General features: G+C 45.7%; 1 non-coding gene across 1 annotated transcript; it reads right to left on the bottom strand.

The window, feature by feature from the left end:
- Positions 1-10,001: 10,001 nt before the first annotated feature.
- Trnak-cuu lies at positions 10,002-10,074 on the bottom strand. The gene has a single exon. It is a non-coding gene; the product is annotated as a tRNA-Lys (tRNA).
- Between the last annotated feature and the right edge of the window lie 388 nt (positions 10,075-10,462).

Here is a 10,462-nt window from a genome sequence, read left to right on the forward strand (position 1 = left end):
CGGATTCACGGCCCTTCAATTCCGTTGCCAGTCAATGACACACTCCCACCAGATGAAGGGAAGAATTCAAAATGCGAACGCACTGAGTTATTGAAATTAAGCATCAAGTGTCACGGCCAGGCACTGGCATTGCCACTGCCACTGCCACTGGCAGGGCGGAGGCCAATTCGCTGTCTTCGAATTGCGGCGGCGACAGGGGGCACGCACAAAAGCGCAAAAGTCCTTCCACATGCAGCAACATGAGCAGGAGTGGAAGTTTGGAAAAAAAAAATAAAAGAGAAAAATGGATGCCTGACAAGTGGCAAAAGAGCAAGGAATTTGAATTTGCGTGGAAGTTTTTTGGCAAAAATAAAGTCAGCAGACGCAGTCGAAGACAATTGCCCGAGCAAATGAAATCAGGCACAAGGATGGGCGATGAGTGGAATGGGGCATGAGTGACGCAGAGTGGGGACTCTAAATACGAGTGCGTCCCCACACACAAGTACAATTTACATGCGTACGTGTGGCAGGGACTGCGAATGGGAATGGGGCTGGGGCAGAGACTCTGTGACATGTCCTTAGGATATTTGTATGCAAACAGGCAGGGCACAATGAGCTCTGAGCTCTGAAATCGATATGCGGGCGCGCGCCTCACAAGGAAGTTGCAGCTGAAGGAGCGGCGGCTTCCAACTCCAACTCTCATCTCCTTATCCATCTGCTTCTCCGAGAGCCGCATCTCATCGACTGGCAGTTGACAGCCATGTGCAGCGGCGCAATGAAATGAAAAATGGTTCGAAGGAGACTCAGACGGCGACGTTGCCTGCAGCTACAAACTCCCATGCGGAGTGTAAGGACCCGCGGCGACAGCGATGGCCCGCTGACAGGGCCTTTTACGAGTACGTGTACATGTATGTGTCGGGGGGTACTGATATGTGATATTAGTTTGATCTATTGTGATTTCGTTCAGGGCTGCAAAACGGTCTTAAGAGAATGGGACATTGAATTTCCATAAGCCCTTATATCTTCTTACTCGTAGAGTAATACTTTACAAGAGTACCATCGGAATATTCCCAGTTATATTTAGTTCTTCTAAAATAGTATTATAATTCCTAACCTCATATTCATAGCGATATATCCCTTCTAGAATACCAAGGGAATACTGCCCCAAAAAGGGTTGATAATACAACAAGAAGTATTATCTTCGACAGATAATATTTCTACACAATGCAACTGTCAGAGATTTTATAGATAAATCATAGATGAGTGGACTAGCCAAAAGGAGAGTATCATAACAGCTGTTTCATCTGAACCAGCTAATAATGGATTTTCAAAGTGAGTTTCCGACGCGCCTTCCATCAATTGCAATAAGAAACATGATTTTGCAATTTTCCACTGCAACACTTGGGAATTCTCAGGGCAGGAGAGCCAGAAGCACTCGCTGAAAGTTCTGGAGAAGTGGTTGGCCCATCCCTGGTCTGGTTCTGGTTCTGGTCCCGCTGGTACAGTCTCCATCGGGCTGATTATATCTGGCACTGTTGCTTGATTTGTTTTGCACACATTACCGATTGATTGTCTACGCCACGTACTGCTCTGCAGCACAGCCTCCGCCTTCGCCGCCGCCGCCTCCCGCATACGAGTATGACTTGCAACGGCAGGCAGCTCCAGACGCAAATACCCGTCCCCATTCACCATCTCGATTCCCGCTTCCCTTGTTATGCTGGTGCGTCATTCGCTGCTTTTCGATTGTGCAACTTTGATAAGCAATTTTTGAGCGTCGTCTTTGTCCTCCTCCCCAGAAATTGTTTCTGTGCCAGAGACAGGGAAAGAGGCATCCCGGCATCCCGGTCTTGTGCGTGTGCGTGTGTCACCAACACGCAGATGTGATACTGATGCCAATGCCGATGCCGATGCCCATGCCAGGACATCCCCTTCGATAGCCATCAAATTAAGGCCAGCCCAAATCAAGGCAGATATGTACTAGTGCTGGCTCTGGCCTCGGGGCATCTCGAAAGGAATCTTCATCTGCACACTCATCTCGATCTATTCTCTGTTTTAGAAGCCTAATTGCCTGGATGTTGGACCGTTTGCCTCGGCCGAACAGGTGCAAATGGTTATGAAGCACAGCCTGCATTAAACTCGAAGGGGAAATGCAAATGAAAACCTTTAAAACATGCCCAGCATAACCGTACTTTCAGTCGAGTTACATGTCTGTAAGAGATGTTTTCTTTTCTTTATTGGGACCCTTCTCTTCCCCATATTTTATTGTAATTTCGGCTGTACTCGGACAGTAGCAAATTGGTTACAAACACAGCTGTCGACCCTTACGTGGCTATAAAGTAGAAGACAAAAGGGTTTTTCAAGCCAGACAAAAAAAAAAAAAAAACAAAAAAAACACATTAGAAACGTGTGCCGGAGCAGGGCCATAGGAGAGGTATACTCGTATGGCCGGTCAATAATGCGGTAGCTAAACGGTTTCGACATACCCCAAACTCGAAGGAATTTCATGGCCCACATACCTTGGCATATGTGTGGTCAAATTAAAAGGGTTCGAAGGATATCCCTACGCTGTTATCTGCATCTGAAAAGAGTTTTCAAAAATACAAAATAATATTTACCAATTGAAGTTCCACAACTATGTGAGTGCTTGGGCTGTCAATCGTTGCAGCCTCTACATATTCAAATATATCAAAAACATTCCTTTGATTCCATTTTCTCCGGGCTGACCGTTGGGAGGCATTTCTGGGATGCCATTCTCTGCCTTCTCAGCTGATCAAGCACCTGAATTATTTCTTTGGAGTAACTGTGTTACCCATATTGTGTCTGCACCCAGCAATCCTCCGTTCCGTATCGATCCGAGGCACTCTCCTTTGCAAAACAAAACCAAATATAAATATTCACCATCAGATGCTGACAATCGTTGTTAAAATACAACGAACAACTCTATTGAGACCCCGTTTCTGTTTCTGTTTCTGTTGGATCCATATAAACATCTGTTTGTCTGTCATCGTCAGACCGACCCCGAAACATATCGAGCCACAGAAAGAAGTGCATACCAACATTAGTATGTACATACATATGTACTCGGATACATTTGTATATTCATCCACCGTTTCTCGGGCATGGGTTCCCTCCATGGATCATCTTTAGCTCCCCAGTTCTCTGAAGCTGATTGCGAATTGCAAATCGATGTGGACGGAATAAAGGTAAACGTAAAACGTAAAAACCGCACGGTAGGAAATTTGAATAAAATGCAATAAGACAAACACATGCATGATAATTTCAACCGGGCCCAAGCTAAACACAACAATGCATCATTCCCTTAGTTTTCGGCTGGGGGGCTGTCGGCACTTTGGGTTACGATTACGTTACCCTTCCTGAATGTAGATACATGTGCATATATACGAAATTTATACAGTTGTGTGTTTATAGTAGGAGCACATACATATATGCAAAATATCCAACGCAGCTCGTGCGTGTAAGCTCGTGATGATGATACACTAAAAACTACGCTGCTAAACAACCAAACCACAAAATACATCAAAATGATGCGGTTGCAAACTGATGCAGAAACAAGTTCTGAAGTCCCCGACCAGAGCGGACAGAGCCAGAGTCAGAACCAGAGCCATAGCCAGAGCCAGAGCCAGAGCACGGTACAATGAACCACTGTCGAAGTGGTTGACTGTTCAAGTGGTTGCCGAGTTTTGTTGGATGCAAAAAGTTAGACAAATGTATTTGAGATTAGTGCAGGAGTGCAACGGAATGGGAATACCCTGGAGGAGTTTTCAGATTTGTTGGGGCGCATAAAACAGTGGTGAATTGTATCTAGATAGCTTTAAATTTAAATTGCTAAACCTTGAATTTCAAGAGCTAGAAGCTTGGACTAGATCAACCGGCTACTGCTAGTTTGTTTCAATGACTTATACCCCTGGTAAAACACTCTCAGAACCTCATTCAGGAGAAAAACCCCAAGTCGAGTCACTCTGGGAGGAACATGCTGCTCTTGGGGGCTGGCAGGGAAATGGCAAATGCAACTGTCTGACCTTTCGGGCAGTAAATTATGCATAGATGGATAATTTATAACTTATGCGTGGCAGTGCCAACCCCCGAAACATTTTGCATGGTACGCTGACGGGGGAATCAGGCGGAGACATAGACAGATGCACAGACAATGATTAGGGCCACACACAAACCTATTATTAACATGGCAGGCCCTGTCCACTCGGGTGGACAATTGCAATTGCTTGCCAGTAATTCTCAATTTAATTATAGTAATACACAGACACTCACACACTCGCACTCACGGACCGGACTCTAGAGGAGGGGCTGGCTCGTCTAAGTGCAGATTTGAGCGCATTTGCACTTGGGCCAAGTTTTATGGCTCGGCTTTGAGACCCCTGCCTGAGATCTGAGGGACTGCCAGCCTGTGCGTAAATCAAATGCAAATGTCGAGTGCCCGTAGTGCAATGACAGCAGTGTCCTGACCCTGTCCAAGAGCTGTCCTTATGTTTGTCCGCTTGTCCGCTTGTCTGCGGCTAGCTTCTCGCCATATTCATTATGCGGAAAGGCAGGAGAACCCACTTTTGGGTCTCCCTCCGAATCTGAATCCTCTGCCCGCCCTCCAGGTCCGGTCCTGCTGGATGGGATCTATGTATCTGACTTTGGCATTAGTTTTAGCCCGGGCAACTTTTAGTTCTCATTTTCGCACGTAGCCCGATGCCGATGTCCGATGGCCGCACATATCGGATTCAGCAATCAAGGTGTGGGCCAGCCTGAAGGGGAGAAAATTATGCTCACGTAGGGAGTACGTGCTGTTGATTTGATGGTCAGTTAATTATTATTTTTTGTGTTTATAGAGTTGCGGCTATGTTGTTTGGGGCAGGCCAGAAACAGAAACATAAGCAAAATGCTCTGGCTAATGTCTGATCTTGTGGCTAGGCATGTAGAGATTGCGCCCGTGCATGCTGGGTTATGAAGTGTCTCAGTCTCATAAAGGTGACTGGAAATGACTAGCTGGAAAACTTCATATCTTGATAGGTGTGAGGGGTAAACAGGAGGAACAGGAATACTCGAGGAATAATACTGGAGTTCCAGGCACCCTTAAACACCTTGGAGATATTCCATTTTAATCATACCAAAAGGAGTATAGAGAATTAAGTATAAAATATACCATTAGTGTGTACACTTTATGATCCCCTAGCCCCCACATTATGGTGCACTGCAGTCATGCTTATGCTCATGATTAGGAAAGTTGTGTACCAAGGTTGATGTTAATTTTCGCTGCCAAGGTCCTAATCCCTTCGTGGCCTGCGTCAATACTATTCCGATTGAGCAGCAGATGGATGCCGCCAAATTTGTTTGATGAGGCAGGAGCGTATCAAGGCTTTTGGGTCCTACTTTTGGGCCCGTCTGAATATACATATGTATGTGTAGGCTTAATTATATTTTGCTTTTCGCTTTTCCTACACTATTTGAAGTACTTTTGAGACCCAATACTCACTTTGACTTAAGGTCCGCCCCTGTGCCCGCATCGTGCTGTAATCAGCCGAGGCGGGTGAGGGATATGATGTTGGCCAAATCGCCGGCGCAATTCCGACGGCCAATGCCAATATTAATCAATTCTATATGGAGCGCAGCTCGGGCGGATCTAGTGGGACCAAAACCATCCCAAACTGGTTATCCTCTGCAACAGCAGCAGCGGCAGCAGCAGCAAGTCGAAACTCATTTCGTGTTGCGACTTTTGATTATGATGATTATTACGCGTAATCGCCGCTACATGTGCTACATGCAGCGCCAATGCCCCCTCCACTATCCGATCCCCGCCTCTGGAGCTTATTGATGAGGTACGAAGCTGGCATAGCCCCCTGGCCGAACCGAAAGAGCCTGGGACACCTGTGTGTATATTATTATTACACATCGGACATGGCCAAGAGAACAGGGCATGAGCAAGGGCAAGGGCACAGGCACGGGCACGGGCATCGGCATCGGTATGGGCACAGGCACGGGCAATGGGAATTGGAATTCGAATGGACAGGGGCATGGGCACTGGGCAATGGGCAGACGAATTTAAGCGAGCTACTCGTACACACGATGACGCTGTAAGTGAACACTAATGTGGGTCCAGGGTATGCAGCAGTCGCGGTCAGTTAAGTAGGACCATCACGAGTACGGGTTCTGGAAGAAAAATCTAAAGAATCAAATATTCGTAATAGAAATCTCTCCTAAATTTTTGATCTGCTCATGAGCAGATATCGTATATAGTAGTGGAACTCCTCTTGGTTCCATTCGAATGATCGCAGCTGTAGATTGTGAATCTTACATACAAGCTTGCCAGCAGACTCGCTGACCGTCTGACGTAACAACAAGTTAACAAGATAATGACAGTAGCGGCGGCTCACCGGACGAACCAGGCCAGCCCATTCAGCCCAGTCCCAGTCCCAGTCGGTCCAGTCAACATAGTCATCGTGGTCGTGGTCTTGGTCGGTCCCCCTCTTTCTGGACGAGGTTCGCGTCCCGCTCTGTTATTTAGTCGGAGGTAGGTGTGGATCGGATCCATTTGTGTGTGTGTGTGTGTGTGTGTGTGTGTTAGAGTGAGTGACGTGCCGTGCGCATAAGTGACTGATGGCCGGCGACGTCCAGGGCCCGGCCCCCTTTCTTTATGCTGGAGCTGGCTGCCATTTCCTCTCCCTCCTCTCCATCCGCCTCATCCGCGGCTGCTGTCGGCCAAAGACCATAATCAAGTATGCTAAAAAGACGCGCTAACCAAAAGGAAATTGAAATGAAATATAAAGAGTATATGTGTGCTTGTGCTCGTGTGGGTCTGCGTGGGTCTGCGTGGGTCTGTGTGGTGTGGCGAGAGAGAGTGTGAATATGTATACGTTCCTTGGGTGACCATACGTATGCGTGTCTGTATGGGTAAGCGCTATAGTTTGCTCTTCTGTGGTATTTCGCACCTGGAGCGGCGGCTGCTCACCTTGTTAAGCAGAGCGTCGTTAACACTTGAGGTATTCTCTTCTGGTTTTTCTGCTGGTGTGTTGGTGCTGCTGCTGCTCCTGGCCCTGTTCTTGCTCCCTCGCTCCTGCCGTTCCCCCTGCACCTACGGGTGCACTGGCCAACAAGCTCATTAGCCTCATAATTAGCTTTCGTTATGCTGTTCGTGTATTAATTAGAAGTTATTGCTGCGTCCAGGCGCCGCGCACGAAACCCACTCAACACTCGCTCCTCCAGGGAGTGAATGTGGGATGTGGTAGATGGGCAGAGGGGGGCCTCTTCTCTGCCTCATTGCATTTTAAACCGCTCATCAAGCCAGTTTTCCTCTCGTCAGCCTTTTTCCTGACTGTTTTACTCGCCTTTGTTCTGGGATTTTTTGCTGCTGCTGCTTCTGCTACTTCTGGCCACGGCTAATGCAGAGATAATGATGCTGTGGCTTTGATCGATTTGATAACAATTTAATTTCGAGTGCACGCTCGTGGTTTTCCCCACATTATTGCATTTTCCACTAGAGTCTTGTGATGTGGTGTGCAGGGCACGTAGGCAGATTAGCCTGGTGAATAGGAGGGGCGGGGGAAGGGGAATGGGGAATGGGGCGACGAAGAGTGATTGCGTTCCCAAGTGCAATACATATTGGGTTAGACTAATGGTTCATGGTGACACCGCGCATAAGGAAGGGCCCCATAAACAGAGAAAATTCAGAATAAAGCTGTCCTGCTCCCAGAAGAGAATTAGAGAGTGAGCGGGAGGGGTGTGTGCCCCAGCGCTGCACGTGAGTGTGGATTAAATGAGGTATTCGCTCTGCCAAATATGGAGTTCTACGTACTATGCTTTGCTCCATTATATACACGCATCGTGGCTTTGATTTATCTTTATTTACGGTAATTGGAATAATAATGAATAGCTTATAAATCACATATTTGATTGCAATAATTTTAGTTTCTTTATGGCATGCTTCGTTCTTTAAAATAATGATCTAAAAGCTATGAATATCAACATGGCGTATATATAGAGCTATTTGTAATGTTCATTTTGTATATTTGTTGGCTGATTTAAATAATATTTCTGCATCTATGGAGTTTCCTGGAACTTTTAATGCATAATAATTAATTTCGAAAGTTGGAACTTTCCTCTTATTCGAATCTCGGATAATAAACACAACAAATCTACAATCCGCGAGAGCTGGGGCAAACAAACAATGGGCCGGAGGCACAGCCGACAAAAAATGCTGAGTAAACCTTATTAAAAAGGGATAACGGCGTACGAGCAACGCTAATGACAACGCTCATGGGTGTGGATGAATGGATGGGTGCGAGAATGGATGGGTGTGGACGGATTGCAAACACACACACACGTCACTCAGCCACGACATCCTTCCGGGAGCGACAAAGGGTCGGTACGGCAGGGATCGGGCCTGGGCCTGAGCCTGGTCCTCGTCCTTGTCCCGGGCTTAACGCTGTTAATGACCAAGGGCAACAGCGGCATCGCCCTCAACATCGGCCCAGACATTCCGCATCCTCCAGGCTATATATTATTACGTGTGCTCACGAGCAATTGAGGATGCAATGTCATACGTCAGCAGAAGGTGAGTCAAATCAGCGGCCAGGCCGTGGCAGGGTTAAACAGGAATACACAAGTCAACAAAGTTTGGATCTGATTGAAAATCATTGTGCAATGTCATATACTCGTAGTAGAGCTTAACATCCATGACACAGAACAGAGGCGGACCGTGTTGGAGAGTATTTCTGAACAAAAAAACTGCTGCATAATGTTTATTTGCCCGAGCAAAAGAAATTTATGTGTTCAGAGCCCGTTTAGGACGTGTGGTTGGGGGTACTAAAAAACTTTTGCTTAAGAAATCTGCGGCAAAAGGGTTGGAAGGACATTGGTCCCGGTTTCGACTCGGGCAGCTGGCAGCACCCTGCTGTGGATAAATCTGCGTAGCAAATGCAACTTAATTAAATTTCCAAATACTTTCTCCGCTCAGGAGCTGTGATGCAAAATGCTGCTTGCTGTTAATTACGAAATTGTAAAACTCAAAGTTCAAATTGCAATTTGTATTCATTTGTAAGCCGTCAGAGCCATTAAATTTGTAAACCGCCGCCACTGCCGCCGCCAGACCCGCTGGCAAAATTATATATTAATGCGGGCGGACGGGCGTCTGTCTGTCTATCACTGCGGACACCTTTGCGGACGCAGCCTCCTCCTTCGGGCACCCCCATCTCCATCTCCAGTCCCCCGTGCAGTCGCCCACATAATTTAAATGCATTTCCTTTTGCGCATTAATTTCCTAAGCTTTTTTGCATACGAAAATCCCGCACAAAACTGCGTTCGATGTAATCCCATGAGCTTTAAAGTCACGTGTGTGTCCTGCCCGGGGGCATGTCTGTTTGTGTGCGCTGTTGCCACAATCCAACCTTCCTTTCTGTGGCAGGGGACAGCTGCAGGAGGCGAGGCACGCACAACAAAAGCATCGCCGTCGCTGGATTTGTTTTTGTATTCGCATGTAATAAATGTATTTGTTTATCCCCCTCTAATTTTCACTGCAAGCGAAAATATACCAAAAAAAAAAAGAGAGTGCTACGTAGAGATGGGGAAATTGGAGTCTGGGCGGCTTTCCCCATGGTCTGGTCTCCTCTCTTTGTCTTTTTTGTATGCTTTTTGTAAAGTTTTCGTTACATTAATTGTCCTCCAGTTCGCTTTAGGGGAGCCACGACTGAACAGAGCCCCTATTTTCATTGGACGCTCTGAAATTTTCATATAGGATGCATTGTGCATCGCGAACAATGACTTTCACTTGCCGCAGGATCAACAAACAGTCTGTTCAACAAATTGAAAGCTCATACAAACATATGTGTATGTATTTATATTTAATTTAAATCAAATCAGAATCACCCAACAAAGTCAAAATGGTCTTCATAATTTTTGAAATGTTTAATTTAGATGTAATTTGTTGTACATTCTTAGTTAATTAAACATCAACAAAAAATATACTTATGAAAACGCAGGAAAAGAAGAAACAAAAAGTTTGTTTTCGCCCAACGTGGGGCTCGAACCCACGACCCTGAGATTAAGAGTCTCATGCTCTACCGACTGAGCTAGCCGGGCTGTTGTGCATTAACTGGCAAATGCTAAACTAGAGCTCAGCCAGAGGTATGTATATACTGTTTTCTGTTTCAGGCCTATTAACAGTTGTCTATTTTTAGACCTTATCGAAGAATTTGCGAGTATTTTGGGATTAAGAGTTGGTTCTCAAATGATTCTTTAGGCATTCATATGTGTATTTTTGTACAAAACTGTATATAAATATGTAAGTATGCTTGTGTCTTTTATAATTGCTTTAAATTTTAAATATTTATATATATATGTACATATATATGTATTTTATAAATAGATTATGTATATCATCAGTTTATATCATATTTTGACCAGGGTCTAAGGTTTAAGTTGTAATCTCTTGATTTTCGTATCCCAATTTAATGATTATCTGAATTTC

Source organism: Drosophila miranda, chromosome 3 (genome assembly GCF_003369915.1).
Source record: "Drosophila miranda strain MSH22 chromosome 3, D.miranda_PacBio2.1, whole genome shotgun sequence".
NCBI classification, from domain to species: domain Eukaryota; kingdom Metazoa; phylum Arthropoda; class Insecta; order Diptera; family Drosophilidae; genus Drosophila; species Drosophila miranda.